Raw genomic sequence first — 18,276 nt, 5'->3', positions numbered from 1 at the left:
CAGGGTGAAAGGTAACACTTGGAGCCTAAAGATTTAAGATGTGGAGAGTGAGGTTTGACTGCTGGGGGGACTCGAGCGTGATACGTACCAGCATCCCTCCGCCAGAGCTCGGCAGGAGTGTCACCCTCCTTTCTCTTCCCGCTCCGCTATCAAAACAAACCCGCCGGACTCCTCTGATCTCGGCTTTGGTCCAATCTTGAAACCCTGAAGTATTTGGGTCAGGCTTAGCGGAGACAGAGAGACAAGGGGGCGAATTAAATAAATAAAGCAGCGTAAAAACATCCCGAGTCCATTGTTTACTTTTCAAACTGCATCTCAAAAGGGCAAATGCCACCAGGCACGCAAACAAGGAGGCGGCTCATGGTTGCGCTGACATCTGTGTGTGTTTTAGTGAGTAGGGGGTCTTTGAGGGGTGGGCTCCTCTGTGTTAAGATGTAAGCTTAGTCTTAATCCCCTTGTAGTTGAGTATCAGTCTCATGCTAAGACAGTGATCGGCGCGGCTCCTTAATTGATACCACTGGAGGACCGCTCGCCAGGGGGAAATGCGATTTTCCGTGTGCGCACTGTACGCGCGCTCTTTGGTGTGTTCGGAGAAAATCCCCGGGAGAAGCGGATGAAACGGAGCGCTCGCTTATCCTTATCGAATCCCGATCTCTCGTCCCCGAGCTGTGTCCCAACAGGAACGCCGGCGCGCGCCAGTGAGGAAGACGAGTCTTATCAGGCATCGTTGGGGAGTCCAGATGGAGGTCGGGGCCGCGCCAATCTGTGCCGCTCCCCGACATGACTACATGGAGCGAGAAAACATGCAACTGCCCTCATTAAATCCTCAGCATGCGCTCGAGCACATGCACACCGCTGGTCCCCGCGTCCGTGCACGTTAACCCAGGCCTCACACCCGCACGCACTCTTTTAATAAAGTCCTGAGATGCCAATTATGAAACAGAATAAATAATACGCAGCTTCTCTCCATATTCATGAGCTCGGCGGCAGAAAATGAAATCCTTACGCTGATGAACGTATGTTTCCGGATAAATTCTGCATGTTATTTGAAACGATGCTACGTTCTTTAAATGTCATCTTTACTCGGAACGTGGAAGAGCAGCAGGTCCTCGGAGGGTTTTTTTGGTTAATTATTTTGTCTCTGCAGAGTTTGCGTGTGGAGAGAAAGATAAAGCGTCCAGATCTGTTGCATAGTTGCTGTTTTTCCTTTGTGTGCGCGCGAATGTGAATAAGAGAGAGCGAGAGAGGGACGGGATGGAGAGTGAGGGAGGGTCCTTGTGTGCATTGGAGGCAGCCAAAAGCCAGTGTGTGTCTAGCGGCGTTCAGAGCAGAGATGATCAGAGGTTCTGGGCCCGACACATTCATCAGGGTTCTCCACAGGGACGGGGTTCAGGCACAGCGTGCAGACGAATAAAATGCGCCGGACTGAAAAGAAATGAAATAATTTATTCCGGGACTGGAGTAGAGGGGATTTGCATGTGTGAAAGGGGAATGGCAGAGGAACGGATTAAAGCTGCATTCGGTGTCTGCGAGAGATAGAGGCTACCACTGTGGCCCCGAACTTGTTCTGGTTCCGCTTACCGCCGGTGTCAGGGAATTCAATTGCCTCTTTCACTCATTTTCTGCCCAGGGTCCGAGAGCAAAAGGGGATTCAAACGTGCGGGACAGAAGACAGAGGTGAATAAAGCTGAACGCACATCGGCTGCGCCACGAATCCTGAACACGGGAATCATGTCAAACCCACGTGGCTTTGTGGCACTTGGGTCCAAAAGCTCCCCCTCCGCTCCAGGGAAACCATGAAAAATAAGCTGTGTGACATCCATGACCGAAGAATAAGACAGTCGAGGTTGGAGAAAATGGAAGCAGAAACGTTGAAAGATAATGTAAGACTGATCAGCGGAAAATGTCTCAAGTTCAACAGACGAGGTCTCAAGCGCATTAAACCCAAAAGTAACGCTCAAAGCCAGTGTTCGGCCAATGGGAACCCGTCGAATGCAATTTCACTGCTAGACAGAATTCCCTGGAGAAACCAGGACACTTTCTCTGCAATTTCCCACCGTGTGACAAAGGCGGAATTTTCTGCAGACTGAACCAAAATATCGGGATCTAAATATCATGCATTTGCTTTCCCCCATCAGATAAATCACTTTCATGCATTTATGTACAGAGAACAACATATTAGGAAGATATAATGGGCATCAACTATTGACCATTGCTGTAATAGGAAAAATAATGTGTTTATATAAATAGTCAGGATTTTATAGAGATAAACAATTTAACACTGTTTATTAATTGGATCCTGTGAAATGAATATGATGAAAATTGTTCCCCTGCAAAGTTGCCCTAGGTCCAGTTCATTCCAGGGCAAATTAATGGCGTGAGGGGAAATTGTACGATTTGATTGTTTATGGCTCGTCGGCATGTACAAGCAGCCATGCAATCAGGGTGCAATTACTCTTTCCACCTCATGGTGGCAGCACCGCTGACCTGGTCTCATGTCACAGCAGCTCTTCTTCACGCCCAATAAAAGTTCAATAAGAAAAAGCCACCAATGCAAGCTGTAAAGTAATAAACTGCTGATAAACCTTCCACAGAGATGGAGTTTAATGAATGAAATGTCTAAAATATTTGCTAATGTTTGCCTGCCTCAGACCACGGTGGCAAAGCCAAGGTCCACCTACTCCTTGTTACTACCTGTTGCCAAGGCAACATTATGAGCAATCTTTAGATCAGAGAAACTACTATATGTTGAAATATTTAGCAGCACTGCAACAGTATAAATGTAAAAATGTACAAACACTGAAACAAATGCAGATCAGCACACAGTAGTGATCTTCATTATGATTTCTTCTTTATTTAAATCAAATGTGCTACAAAAGAAGAACTAAAGTCTTGCATCTGATTAGCAAGCGAACACAAGGAATAACTGAGAAGGACGAGTTGGGAAGTGTCCAGTTTGTAGACAAGGATTATTTCCAGTCTTCAGTGTGTTGTAAAACACGACCATTAATTTGGATTATTGGGAGCTCTCCTGATCCAAGTGCAGCATTTTAAATGATGAGAACAAAACAAAGTAAATGATCGACTGGAAAGCTCGTTAGTACCTGTAACACTTTCAGCAGAAGCCTTGCACATAATTAAATCCATTAAAATATTTATCAACCAAGGCTTCTCGGTTTATATTTTCCATGCAGAAATTAATAACAATGAATACACTTTAAATCATTAATGACGACATGTACTCAGCAGCCTCATCAGGGATCTGATACGAATATACAATAACAACACACAAACAGACAGGAAATGACAGCATATACGACTCTGCATTATGGATTATATACAAACTTTGATCACTTATAGAAGAAATACATATAATATTGCTTCTGTCTTCTGGCCTTATTAGCTTACTTAATTAAACGTTGTTTTTTTTAATGGGAGGGGTTATTTCTATATAAAATGCCATGATGGGATCCAGGATTCCATCACAGGCCCGTTCTTGTGCTTGTGTGTGCGAAGCCAATGTGCGTGTGGAGGGAGCGAGAGAGGGTGGGGAGAAACCTTATTGTTTGATTGTTAGCTCAGAGCTAAACAGATGAGTAAATAGAGATAGTGGAGCGCCGTCACATCAGACCAAACACCGACGCTCACTCTCTCCATCTCCCCGCTGCCTCTCAAAGACAGTGAGGGGAAAACTCCAACCTTTATGAGCGACACACTTCTGCACCGTCACTATCATGGAAATGTACACAGCGTAGGCTGTAGTGTAAAAGAACAGGCACATGCTCGCACGCGCGCACGCGCACACGCACGGCGGTGTAAATACAGTGATGACGCATACCATCACATACCTCATAAACCCTGATGTTACCGCTCATATCTACGGGCTGCAGGCGCTGCACAGAAAGGGGGCGGTAGGTGTGTGTGTGTGTGTGTGTGTGTGTGTGTGTGTGTGTGTGTGTGTGCGCACGGGCGAGGTGGGATGATGGATTGATTGATGAATGCAAATGAAGATGAATGCATGTGGCAGATGCAGATAACAAGGTGGCAGATGAGGAGTGCGGCCCGGCTCGCCTCTTCCACACAGCCGGAAATATCAAAGGCTGATGTGTATCTGGGGTGTTAATGCCCCCAGATACCGGCGGCGGCGGCGGCGAACGCACCCCCGAAGGCGCCACAGAACCGGAATCGGGCCGGTCGGTATCAGCGGCCATCGGTCTTTACGCGCCGTCAGGATAGCGATCGCGGGGGCACAGGTCGGCGTTATCGCGCCACCTCCTGACCTTTGCCGCCATATGGAGCTCATCCGGAAGCTGACCCGAGATCAGCGGAGATCAGGCAGCAGCTTGTGGTCGTGATTGTTCATTATTGCCGCATCGTTCATCAGTAACTGGGCTGTGTTGTGTGTATTCTCTTCAGGATATATAATGTTCTGTCTTCTTTTTCTTCCTGTTGAGTCGAGCGGAGGCAGGTTTGCCTGTGCGTTACATCATCTTGTACTTTAACAATACCCGTCCCACAGTTCTAATTATTCTAACTTCTGAATGGGAAACATTTCCTCCTCCTCTTCCTCCTCTTCTTCTTTGAGATAGAAATCAGACGGCACCACAACTGGCCCGGGACCATCTCGTCATCCCAGAAAAAGATGATCTCGAAACGTCTCAGTGGTATCCTCGTTTTCCAAAAGGAACGTTAAAAGTTTCTGGATTTGTTGGGTTTTGTCCACCTAAAAGTGTCTTTTGGTTACTCTCATTCATACGTTTGTGGTCACGTTGACTCCAGCTCTGCCTGAAGGTCCCGTTCTAGAGAATCCTTTAGTCTTTGTTTGGGAATCTTAATCTCAATAAGACTGTGGCAGTAGAGAACAACACAGGTCCAGAAGACGTTATAAATACTTTAAACTTTTAAACTTTTTGCTGACTCTTTACTGTAAATATGTCCAACCTCTGTGGTCCAGACTGTGGGACTAACAACCATCAACTCAGCGGTCAAATAAGTGCATAATGACTAAAACACATGACACGAAAGCGGATAATACAACAGCAACTTTATGGAAAATAATATTCTTTGAAAAACAGTAATGTACGGCACACTGTCAGTTATTAATATTGATAGAAAAGATAATATTTCTAAGATAGAAAAGAGGTAGTTTGGCTGACTGCAAGTTCATTTGACCATTTTAGACCATCTTCTCACAGCTGGCCTTTGTTCCCTCTCGGGTTTAATCCCCAAATCAGCAAACGCAAGAACTTATAGAAGTTATAATTTATATAAATGCCCTTTTATTTCAGAATAATATTCAATTTTAATCGAAATCAGTAGAATGCACCTCTTTATAGGGACATTTCCCAGTCAAGTCCTAAACTGCTGACACTAAATTAGGAACTAGGTAGAGTTAATGACATTTCCAACAGAGTGACAGGCAACGCTGCGACGGGCTTAAACGAGCATTTTCTAATGGCTCCATTATCTCATCAGTGCACATACAGAGTCTGTTGTGTCAGCAGGCATGAATTATGACAAAATATGAAGAGACTAGATAGATAGATAGATAGATAGATAGATAGATAGATAGATAGATAGATAGATAGATAGATAGATAGATAGATAGATACTAACCCCAGCCCTATATATTATTTACATACACCATACTTTAATATAGTTCTATTTCGCCCACTAGTAGCTCCTGCCTGGAACTATAAAAGGGGTCTTAGCTCCCAGGGGGAAGACTTTGACCCGAGCACCACGGGAGGAAGAGGACAAGCAGAGGTAAGTTCAATGTATTGCAGAGTAGATCAATCCACAATGTCACAGTTTGGAATAAGGTTTTATTGTTTAAGCTAAGCTCGCTCTGGTGAAACATGGACCAGCCCGCTAAACAAAGACATTTAAACTCTTAATTCATTAACTTCCTAATAATTTAAGATATGTGTGTCTGTGTTACTTTGATAGCAGGTGTTCCACTAATATTTAGTCTGAACTCTTCAAAAATCTATAATACATGAAAGTGCATTAAAATGTTCAAATTCTACTCTGCCAATAAAATAAATAATGCATTTTTTCCAGTATAATCACGCTTCTTTTACAAGCAGCTAGTCTTTTGTTTATGATAAACAGCAGGTAGCCGGCTAGCTAACTAACCTCTGGAACCGTTTACACTATATTGGTTTTCCCTGTCTTGTGATATTACCTAATTATCTCACAAATGTAATTTTAATTTGAGCCTGGTGTTGCTGACCTTTCTGTTGGTCTCAGGCAGGAGGATGACTGATGAGTGTTGCAGGGGCCTCGCTGCTCCACTGCAAACAGCGAAATGCTGCATTGTGGCTTCAAACCTCAAGATTTTTATTTTTTATTTCAATTCCAAGGAATTACTTTGGGAAATGCTCCAAGTGTGACGCCTGTTCGGGGGCTTTTCCAGAGTAAAAATGTTGCTGCTGAATTATTAATCAAGTCAAACTTTTGTCCTTTAATCACCCAACATAGATTCATTCACCAGGGGGATGGAGGAATCCAAGAGGTAAATTATTTTGCGCAAAGAAATAATGCTGCGTAAAGAATCAGTTTTAATATCTCTAATGCGCGCGCGCACGCACACGCACGGTCAGGACAAATGGGACAATGTATTGATGAATACGTGTCATTTCCTTGGAGGGTTGCTGCATAGTCCAAATGGACCTGTCAATACGTGCACGTGCGCGCGCGCGTGTTTACATGGTTCAGTGTGTCTCTCTCGTGTGTGTGATCTTGAAAGGCAGCCCAAGGTCCGATCAAAAGGTTAAACTCCAATCATAAGATCAATTGCTGAGTAGCCCGCTAGACTTCCTGCTTATGATCACAGCCGGACTATTGCACCATCGATTAGAGCTGATCTGAGATTACCCCGAGAAAAGAGGGGAGGCCGGGCCGCCTGTCGAATAACAACACACCCCAGAGCCCCAATTTGCTGTAGATCACAACTTCTGGGCTCCTCGACGCGCCGCCTCCGAGTAAAGGCTCCGTAAAGTTGAGTCAACGCACAGATTTCAACGTAAAGTCGACGCAGAGAGCGCAGGATGCGGATATGCTGAACGCTGCATGTTCTCACACATGGTCAGTGCCATGGACGCGCGCGCGCGCACACACACACACACACACACACACACACACACACACACACACACACACACACACACACACTGCGGCTCTCATGCACAAAAAAGAAAAGAAAAAAAAGCAGCGGGCAGGGTGACACTCACATGTGGATCCACAGACGCTGTTGCGGCGCCTCCGTTTTGCTTGGAGAAGCATAAAGAGGCGATGGGAGGAAGGAGGGAGGAAAAAAGGCAGGACGATGAGGGAGGGATGGGGGGGGAGTCAGCGATGGATGGATGGAAGTGGGGAGGGAGGGGGGCATGCGGAGGGACGCGCGGCGGGCGGGGGTGGAGGGTCGTCAATGAAAGGGCTGAGTGGCTCTAGTAAATATTTATATTGCAGTATGATGCGCGCACAAGTGAAAGAGGGAGGGGGGGGGGGGCAGAGAAAGGGAGGAATAGAGAGCCTCCGTGCTGTTATTAATTCTATTCCGGACCGTTAAGTTTAGCATTCAACACGTGTCGCCTGTGATGGAGAGTGGGAGGGGGGGAGGAAACGAGAGAGTGAGGGAGAGAGAGAGAGGTTGACGGTTGCTAGGTGACCGGGCGCATATACTGAATTTTAACAAAAGAACACGGAAAGAAAAAGAGGGAGAGAGAGTGTGTGAGAGAGAGAGAGAGAGGAGAGAGGGAGGGAGAGAGATCGGAGAAACTGAATACATGTAGAACATTTATATATTTAGATACATATTTTTTTTTTTCCCCAGCGTGTCTGCGTGCGGTGGCGGCGCCGGTGGCGGCGCGGGGGGGGGACACCCGCAAAACGGATACCTCAAAAAGGAAGGATGTGAAAAAGGATGGAGGGACGCAGGGCAAGAGGGGGGAAAGGCTGGTGAAAAACAGTAAGTACATTTAATCTCATGATATGCTCTGTGCGCAGGCATTTGTTTTTCTTTCTCCCCCCCCCCCCTGCACTTCGCCCCGCGCACGCCGCACGCACACACTCTCGGCCGTTTAGATTAATTGCGGCTCCGGCGGCGAGGGAAGGCTGCCGCGCGTCATTGAGACGGGGAACCGGGGGCTCGGGTGTCGGCATCCGCGATGGAGCCGCGGATGGAGCCGCGGATGGAGCCGCGATGGAGCCGCGGATGGAGCCGCGGATGGAGCCGCGGATGGAGCCGCGGATGGAGGGGGAAGCGGCCGGCGGACCGGAGCTGTGACCCCTCTGTCATTGCTGCGCCTGGGAAACTCACAAGCGGCGCGGATACCTCAGCGAGCCCCGCGCACATTAGTTCCATTAATCATATAGACTCAAGCTTTAGGCTGTGGTATTGTCTGCCATGCATTATTCATTCCGACAGAGTTTCTGGTTCCGCTTAAGTCTGCGCCGGCTCCAGTTTCCCCCCTCGGTTCTGCTGCGGATGTATTAATTGAGGCGATCATATCTGTTGATGTTCATTTTCTCAGGCTGCGTGGTCAGTGCTGGTGCGTGCGTGCGCCTTGCTGCTCGTCTTGCTGCTTACCCCGCAAGATCGTTGATCAGTTCCCCCCCCCCCCCCCCCCCCCCCCCCCCTCCTTGATCTATTTATATCCCGATAGGCTGAATATTTGGGCGTATGGCAGCGCTCAGATATCCCCTCTGTTGCCACCGAGGAATCTTTCCTGACTTCCCTCAAACACTCAGACAGCTGGAAGGGAGATTCTTCTTCTTCTTCTTCTTCTTTTAAAATCTCCAGTTATGATTTCACTTCCACACCTGCATCCGGTAACTTTTTATTCTGCTCACACAGTCGAAAACAACAAACACACACCTTTGTCTCAGACCCCCCCGGACCAGAGCGACCACCACGGGGGCTGATCGGGCTGTTGACCTGTAAAATGGAGAGCCAAGATTTGCTGCAGTGATTCTGAAGCGCCAGATCAAATTTATTGGCGCGCGTTGCGAGCACGCCGGCGCGTTTATCTGTGGAAACTGGGAATAATGTGCTGTTTGTTCCCTCGTTTCCGCGGGCTGCGCCGTGCGCGTCTCTCCCGTCTCAGCTGACTTCTCTCGCTGATATCCATTTCGATGGACTCTTTCACCCCCAGGTGACACGCTCTGCTCAGTTTGCCGTTTTGGTTTGTGTTTTTCCTCTCTCTCCTTTTCCCAAAGCTGGTGGGATGATGTGCACGCGGGCAGGCACACTGCAGCAGAGATGCTGCATGCACCGCTGCCCGGGTGTCAGACACAGCCTCCCCTCTCCTCCGTACAGTTGCCCTGAGATCAGTACTGTACCAGCTGTGAGTAGGGGGGGGTGATGGAGAAGAAGGGGTGATGAAAGAGACAGAAGGTGTGGAGGGAGCGAGTGATGAGGGAAGGTGTGAGGAAGACGGGGAAGAGGAGGAGGTGGAGATAAGGGAGAACCGGGGTGAGATTGGAGCGGAGGGAAGAGAGAGGGTTGTTGGAAGTAAAAATCAGAGGGTGTGTGTGTGTGTGTGTATGGGGGGGGGGGGGGGGGGGGGGGGAAGCCAAAGTAAACATTAGCGCTGGCTTCCTCTCGCCTCCTCCTCTTCATCAATATCACCTCATTGATTTGCCGATTCCTGCAATGAAAACCTTCAAGCCCGCTCTTCTTTCCTCTTTCCTCCGTCCGTTCCGTTCCCTCCCTCACCCCTGCAACCTGTGACTTCCTGTGCAGCCCCCCCCCCCCTTCCCATTGGCTCGATGCAACACGAGTGGATGGTTTCCTCATACCCGCCACCTTCTCCCACACGCTGCACCCACTCTTCTTTTAATACCACCAATTAAGGTAAAGCCCGTTAACACGGCGCATCAATTAGTCTTTAACGAGATCAGAGGCTGGAATTTTGGAGCAATTACAGTGCTCCCCTCCACGGAGGAGCTCGGGGCTGGACGGATGGATGTGTTCCCACGCTGCAGGGCGCTGAGCGGCGTGATGATTGTTGAGGTTCGACAAGGCTGCGAAAGGGTCTCAAACGCTGTCCGTGCATCAAACCCTTTATTTAGTGTTTTAGAGATGATTCAGGATATTCCCAGTAAAAGGAGGAAAGGAAAACATTTACTGTAGTGCTCATGTATCAGACAGAAGCTGCGTTTCGGCAACAATAATAGAAAATTGGCCGCATTCTTCCAAAGAAGAAGAAAAAAATAAAACCCCCTCTTGCTGTGGTGGGTCTGGAAGAGCCCAGCTGAGGGGTGGCGTACGTCAGGATGGGGGGGTTTAATGTGCCGTCAGGTTCTTTAATTCTCACATTTCCTGACTGCTGCAGCCTGTCCCAGCTCATCGGAGGACCCTTGGGGGTTCGATGCCTTGCTCAAGGGTGCCTCGGCAGTGCTCTGAAAGTGTTCTGGCACCTTTGGGGCTTGAACCGAGAACCCTCTCCTCCTCAGCCCAGTTCCATACACCCAGAGCTGATCTGTGATATGATCAACCTGTTGATCAATACCTGTTAATGTGCTTCGTTCAGTCCCACAACTTGTGCTCAGGTCAAAGGTCACGTGCGTCACTAGGCAACACGGACAAACAACTTTGCTGGCTCGAACTGTTTTAGGGGCTAATTTTGAACGAACTGTCCCAAACCCTGAGACTGGCAGTTATTTGTGACCAAGCAGAGCTCATTATGAGATAAAGGAGCGAGATCCTCCCGCAGAAGCAGCAGCTTCCGCTGCCAGACGCGTGTTTCCCATTTAGTTTAATTTGCGCTCCGACCGAGCGCATCATTAGTGCTCATCTGCATCTTTTCGGGCTCCAACTATGCAACACGAGAGTCGGCACGTCCTGGAAGAGCGGCGCCATCTTCAATGCATCACGACACAGAATTTCAAGCTCATTGAGATCTTTTGAGGTCCCCCCCCCCCTCCCCCCCAATCCTGAGTCATCCTGGTGGTACAGATGCAAATAGCATAAACGGGCCAATGAAGAGAACATTAAGGTCCACATCCACATTTAGACTTATCGTCAGTCCGAGGTGGATCGATAGATCCGGAGATAGCGCCAGCCCCTGCGATCGGTCCCTGTCTCTTTACTGGTGGGGACCTCTCGTCCCGCCTCTGAAGGATCATCCCAACTGCATGTTTTCCAACGCTCGTTAGTGATTTCAATCAAACGGTCGATACGCGTCCTCATCAACGGTGCCGATCAGATCGTCCGTGGCGCGCTCTCTGCTGATCGATCAATAGGTTCAGCCGTCGGCTGCAGCCGCGCGACGTTTCTGCGCTCCTCCATGTGCTGCATGACCGCTAAAGCTAACGCAGCAAATCTCTGCTGGTGGTTTAACGGCAGGTTTGAGCTCAAACTAGCCGCCACTGATGGGACGGAATCAGGAAAAGCCAGAGAAGGAAAATAGATCAAGTTTTTAATCAAAAATGGGCTTTAAGGAGCCGGAATCGGTGGTTTACTAGTTACTGTTACTGTTACTAGTTACTGTTACTAGTTACTGTTACTGTTACTAGTTACTGTTACTTGTTATGAATGTGATCAAACTTTGGTACCATCGAGACTCTGCCACAGTTTAGGCACCTTGAGCTTCCGCCCCCAGCTAATTCCGCTAAACTGTGGAACACACACACACACACACACACACACGCGCGCACACACACACACACACACACACACAGGATGCCATTTAACAAGTGGGGATGGCGACAGGCAGGTGGTCACACACATTTGTGAACTATAACACAGGCAAGTATGAAAGCGCACAGTACTGAGGGAGGATTTAGTGCACACACACACACACACACACACACACACACACACACACACACACACACACACACACACACACACACACACACACACGCACGCAGCTGAGCCAAAGCCTGCAGCTTGGTTTGGGAATACACTTTTGTCGACAGGTAGCACACACACACACATGCTTCACATGACAGCTTGCAAAAGACGCGCACACACAAAAGCGCACGTGCACACAAACACGCACGTCGCTGTCTATTAGACAGAAACCACGAAACCGACCACAGTAAGCATAGTTTTAGATGAGAGAGGTTCTCATCCCAGGAGATCTACATGCTCATAGACACCGCTCCTCACACTCACACACGCACACACACGCACACACGCACACACACACACACACAGACCCAGGACACGAGCATGAAGAGTAAAAAGGGAAGAGGAGATTTGCAGCAGTATTTGTGCAGCGTTTTGCAGCAGACTGCTGCGTTCCTTCATCATGATGGATGGGGCAGGAAATGACAGCACAAGTGGTTATTAAAAAGAGGAAATGGGAGCATTTATAAAAACTCTGTTAACCCGCGTCTGCGGCACAAGGCGCACGTCACCCTGGGCTGCTGTGTCATACCTGCTAATCCAGGAGACTTCCCAGCGCAGCGCGTGGAAGCAGCCTTGTTAAAAGCGTTTGTCATTGTGCGCTCGGAGACCAGCAAACAGCATTTAGCATCGTAGCGGCGCGGCCGTGCCAGATTTACAGTTGAACCGCCATCCTTGGTTTATGGCTGCATACAATAATAGCTTTGTTCCTATATTTTATTTTATTTTTTTACAGTGTGACTGCAGAGTTCATCCCACAAAGAGGAAAGGAAGGAAGGCTCAACCTCTGGTGGAGCTAGTTTTTGTGACCTTTGGACTTGCTTCGTGTGCTCCATCTTCAGCTTAAGGTCTTATAGCTGTTCAGTCGTTATGGCAGATTAGCTGGTGGTGAAACGTACGTTAGCCTTTTATAAAGGTGCAGAGGGAGTAACGGTGTTTCCATTATTGTTCTTTAATAAGTGTGCACAGTGGCATGTCCTGTCCTCCCATTGGGACCGTGAGCTTTAGGAAACAGAGATTTTTAACCTACTGTTGATTGCAGCCTTCACTGTTGTCACCAATGCATAAGACATTTCTCCAAAGACATTTTCACTTCATGAAAACACACATTATTCCTCAAAGTTCTGTAGATATGAGCGCGCATCAAGCCCGTGCGCTGCTGCTAATGCTACACTGCTCACACCTGGCTTCAGAAGTGTCCCAGAAACTCCTCCTTTATTAAACACTTTATTTCGTCCTCTTGCATTCTGACAGTCAGTCACGCGCATTTGAAGCAGAAACGAGCCAAACGTGTTGTGCTACACGAATGAAGTGCCTTGTTAAGAAGCAAACCGGCTTATTTGGACCAGGCAGAACGGACGGCATCACGAGCCCGAGCAGAATTTCATCGTGATGGACCTGCCAGAAAAGGCTTTGAAACTGTTTATTTTAGCAGAGAGGAAAATCATTCCTGTCAAAACATTTGCGACGGATCGTGATATCTGGCGGCTGCTCGTAATTACGTCGCGTAGCGCCGCCGCTGAACACTGAACGCAGCTTTAATGAGATGCTCTAGTTTTTAATGTGTCAAGATGCAACACCCCCCCCCAACCCCAAAACAGCGTGACAGATATTTTCTATTTGTTTGTTGCGTTGGGATTTTTCCTTTTCCGTCAGTCTGGAGACTGGTCTACGGCTCCATTAAAGCGGCGCTGCTCAGCCCTCACATTCCTCTGTCCTGGATGAGAGTGCATTTCTGAGCCAAATTGATCCAACAATGTTTATGCTGCAGACCTGCAGAAGTGCCTCTAACACCTTCGCTTATGAGCTCGGCTGGAGCCAGATGCGCCATAAACGCAGTACAAATAATTACACAGCATTGTAATGGTGCAGGAAGAGATTATGGATCCATTTTGGAGCTCCATTAGCATTTTCTTTTACCCCAAACCTGCTAAATCAACACATAAATCATTGCATGTGACATTGAGCGTGCACCTGCGTTTGCGTGACCTTGTACACGAGCAGGTTTCACCGAAGGTTTCCCACATCTGTTTAATCAGTTTATCCTCCGGAATAGGATGGGGAGCCATTGCTATGCAGCGCAGCACTGCAGGTGCATCTTTTTCTCCCCCCTCTTTTTTTCCGCCGCTTCTACTCGTGTGTACAACGTTTACAGAACGTCTCACCTTATGGGTCCTGAAGGGCTGCAGTGTCGGCTGCTTTTCATCTTGCTCTTTTAATTAGTGACTGATTTAGATCTGCCTAGGTGATTCCAGCGTCTGTCCAATCAATGAGGGAATTAATGGAAGCGCCCGTGCCTGCGGAGTGAAGCAACACCTTTTTTTTTGTTTTCTTCTTTAGTGCAACTGGCTCAAGATTGGAGTGAGCGGTTCTTCCGGTCAATGTTGGTGCTGTGGGTTCGCTGCTGGTTATATTTGACTTCCAATAAACACGGGATCCATAATGTGCAGGCGCCGCCTGTTTGTTTTTTAATAATTGCGCTACACTGGTAGCGCCGCCATATCAAAGCCATTTGTTCCCCGTCACCAAGCCCGCCGAGTTTGGGGGATGTCTTTGAAAGGTTGAGCAAAGAAGAATAATTCTTCTTAAAACAAACATGGGATAATCCCCCTGGTCGGGTCTCCTGAAGTACAGCATGGTGGAGGATTTAGCTAGCAAGGAAACTGCATAGAACAATTGACAGGAGATGCACATTAATCCCAGTAAAATATGCTGCTGTAGTCAGAAGAGTCAGGTGAGCCGTCCAGGAAGCAGCCCCCCCCCCAGCCCCCGCCACAGCACACCCCAACACTCCTCACTTCATCATATGTCGGTGAAGTGGGGAAATGGAATATTCCCGCTTCTAATCCAGCCTTGAACTAAACACCAACGATGAAGATTGGCAGGGCGAATTCCAAATCATTGTTATTCATTCAAGTTAGCTCAGCGTGTGCCAGTTAGGATTATTGGAATAACACCCTCCACCCTGGCAGGGACGCACGCTCACCGGGCGCCGACCTTTCCGCCGGAAAAGCGTGCGCCCTCGCTGGTATTCAGATGGTAAAGCATCTGTCGATGACGTTCCCCAAATGTGAGGGAACGAGAGGGAATGAGCAATGGGGATAAATAGTGATTTAACGTGCTTTTCCGGGTGTTGCTGCTCGCGTGCACGTTCATCGGTTCATTGGGTATCGCTTCATTCACACTGGTTGGCGTGTCCACACGTGCGACCTTTGAGCAACAAGTCTGTGTGTGTGTGTGTGTGTGTGTGTGTGTGCGCGCGCTACCTGACAATACTTGCTGATGTGACCTGTTTAAGCGATTATCGTAGGTAATTGATGTGATTCCCAGTTTTCATGCTCGGCGAGCCAGAAACAACAGCAGGACATTTTCCTTTTTGTTCAAAAATGAGGTCAGAGAATTGTCGGCGTGGCGGCGGGGGGGTGGGGGGGGTGCGGGGGGCGCGGGGGTCAGCTTCATCTCATTTCCATCAATCCGCCGAGGGAAGAGAAACAAGAAGTGTCCTCCCATTCAAATAATGAAATTCATCCCCCGGATGTGCAGAAGTGAAGTTCAGTTAATTGACGGCGTCTCTTGGCAGCAGACTTTAATCTGAACTAATGAAAAACGAAAAAAAAAAAAAAATTTGAATTAAACGTGAGACACTCTCAACTTCGGGAGCCGGGCACATTTTTTGCTCGACCACATGGAAATTACGAGGAGTCGAAATGTCAGGGGGAAATGCCATTTTGTGGCGAAGAAAGATCAAAGTGGGATGTCAAGGTGACTGTATCATTTCGCTTCATATAAAAGGCCAGAAAATACAGAGGAGGAAAATGAGATTTGCTGACAGAAATGGGTGTAATGCCTGAGCACCAGGGTTCACTCTCCCCTCCACGTTTACAGTATCGCACATTTGAATTTGCTGGCTGGAGGCCCAGAGGTGCAACGCACAGACACCCGTTTAATCTAGCAGAAAACAGAGTGGAGCAGACGCACCGGCGTGAAAGTAATTATCGCAGCATCCTGGTTTTATCTGGACACCTCTCGCATGAAACAAGTGCTGTCGTCATGTGATCAAGCAGCCAGCTCTGATGAGTGTGGATGTCATTTACAAATACGGAGTTGCATTTCTTTGGCAGGATGGATGGCTCAGATTTTGGCGGGGAGATTGTTTATGATAGCAGAGAAGCTGTCGGGGGGGGGGGTGGGGGGGGGGCTGTCGTGGTTACTGCTTTTAAAGTAATGCTGCCTGCAGCAAGGCCTGCAGTAGAGCTGCTGCCACTGCTGCCACTGTTGTTGCTGCTGCTGCTGCAGCTGCTGTTGCTGCCGCTGCAGCTGCTGTTGCTGCTGCTGCAGCTGCTGTTGCTGCTGCTGCCACTGCAGCTGCTGTTGCTGCTGCTGCCACTGCCGCTGTAGCTGCTGTTGCTGCTGCTGCAGCTGCTGTTGCTGCTGCTGTTGCTGCTGCTGCCACTGCCGCTGCTGTTGCTGCTGCTGCCACTGCCGCTGCAGCTGCTGTTGCTGCTGCTGCCACTGCAGCTGCTGTTGTTGCTGCTGCTGCTGCTGCTGCCGCTGCTACTGCAGCCGCTTCCGCCGCTGCTGCCGCTGCTGTTGCTGCAGCTGTTGTTGCTGCTGCTGTTGCTGCAGCTGTTGTTGCTGCTGCTGCTGCAGCTGCTGCTGCTGCTGCCGCACACTCTGCAGGTCGCGCAGCACTCTGGGAACATGAGCCGCTCGCCTGCCTGGTGAAGCTCCTGCTCGACACGGATCAAAGGGAGAAGAAGAGAAAGATTTGCAGGGAGAGGAAGCAAAGGAGGATAGGAAGCAGTGAATGAAAGTACACGAAAAGGATGTGTGTGGAAGGGAGGAGTGGATGCAGGCTTTTGGGGGGAGGGGGGGGGGGGGGGGGGGTGCAGGTGGCGAGGTCCGATAGTGAGAGAGTGCATGAAGCCAGTGAGGGAGTGAGTGTCCCTGCTCGTGCATGTGTCAAATGAGAGTGAGTGAGTGAGTGGTGGAGGGGGTGAACAAGTGCAGCAGGACAGAGTGAGAAAGAGGGATTGTGAAAAGGGGGGGGGGGGGGGGGGGGTATGTTCTGTCAGAGAGGACACACTCCAGCGACTGTGATTGAAGTATGGGCCAATTAACACGAGGAGCATCGAGCTCCAGCTGCACTCTTCTTTTCATTCCTCTGTTCGCTCACACCACCATCTTACCCCTTATGACACACACACACACACACACACACACACACACACACACACACACACACACACACACACACACACACACACACACACACACTACATAGAGCTGGCACCACACTGGCACACACTTTCTTATCTTTTACTACTCTGCTGGTATGGACTTGAGGAAATTATAGAGGCTACAGCAGCAATCTTGAGCAAAAAGAAGAAAAAAGGGAGTCTTGACCGGAGGGTTTCTTATTCCTGCCGCTCTCAGTCACTCGCAGAGATGCTGCAGCTCTAATAAAGGAGTAGACTATGCATATAGTATTCAGCTGTTTTGGGTTTTTTTTATTGTCGGCTGTGGAAGCCTGGGCTGATTCAGAACAGCCTGTGCCACAGGCAGCAGGGAGCAGGTCCATTACTCTGCATGACAGCCCGGAATGAAGCAGCAGAGCGCCGACATGGGCGAAACACAGCGCTCAGCGCCGCACTCCCCATTCACATTTCCCCAGCACAAGGTTCTGGCGCTCCGCCGACTCCGGCGTGGAGCAGGAGAGGCGCTCGGGGAGGCGCGGGTGCCAGGAAGCGTCCTTCCAGCGCCCCCCTCCCCGCCTCGGGTCTCCCTCGTCCGCTCGCAGCAGCAGCAGGTGCAGCTGAGGGGATCTGCCGCTGGAAAACATCGGGATTGTTTTTTCGCCATCACGCTGACACCAAGAATCAATTTTTCATTTTTGTCTTTAGAGGCTCAGCGCTGTTTTATCTCTTTGGTATTTGCAGGGATAATACAAGCTTCTTTTTAATCCTCTACACAGGAAATGAAGCTTCGGAACAGTTGATTTGCCTTTGGCAACAGGAAACCGCAAACCTGTTCCCAAACTTTTCAAACAAGTGTTGAAGTTGGGGGGGGGTCCATTTAGAATGAATGAGCACACAGTCGTTATGTAAATACAACATTTATGCAATGAGGAATGTTTTTATTGTACTAACTCTGTATTTCTGAGGTGTGCGTGGGGTGGGGGGGGGGGGGGGGCACTTGTCTGTGTGTGAATGTTCACACTCTCATCTCCTTGACTCTTCTAACAATCACTGACATCAGCGTCTGTGCTGCTGGAGACACTTCTCTCTTTTAAAAATGACTATTAGACGGATACAGAGATCATCACTGCAATAACAAATCTTTGACAACCGGTGCTTAAAGTCAAAAACACCAGGTTGAGGTTTCAAATGTATCCTATATTAGACATGAAACACTCC

The 18,276-nt window shown here is 48.9% G+C and overlaps 1 protein-coding gene across 2 annotated transcripts in view; it reads left to right on the top strand.

The window, feature by feature from the left end:
* The first annotated feature begins 7,679 nt into the window (after positions 1 to 7,679).
* The window catches only part of grin2db (glutamate receptor, ionotropic, N-methyl D-aspartate 2D, b), a 37,061-nt gene continuing 26,464 nt past the window's right edge, over positions 7,680 to 18,276 (top strand). Inside the window, exon 1 of one of the 2 annotated variants that reach the window (XM_029839049.1) lies at positions 7,680 to 7,972. The gene's annotated coding sequence lies outside the window, so the exon portion shown is untranslated. The remainder of the gene's footprint in view (positions 7,973 to 18,276) is intronic. The other variant, XM_029839051.1, reaches the window with a different exon arrangement.

This window comes from Takifugu rubripes, chromosome 7 (assembly GCF_901000725.2).
Source record: "Takifugu rubripes chromosome 7, fTakRub1.2, whole genome shotgun sequence".
NCBI classification, from domain to species: Eukaryota; Metazoa; Chordata; class Actinopteri; order Tetraodontiformes; family Tetraodontidae; genus Takifugu; species Takifugu rubripes.
This window is presented reverse-complemented; position numbering and strand designations above follow the sequence as displayed.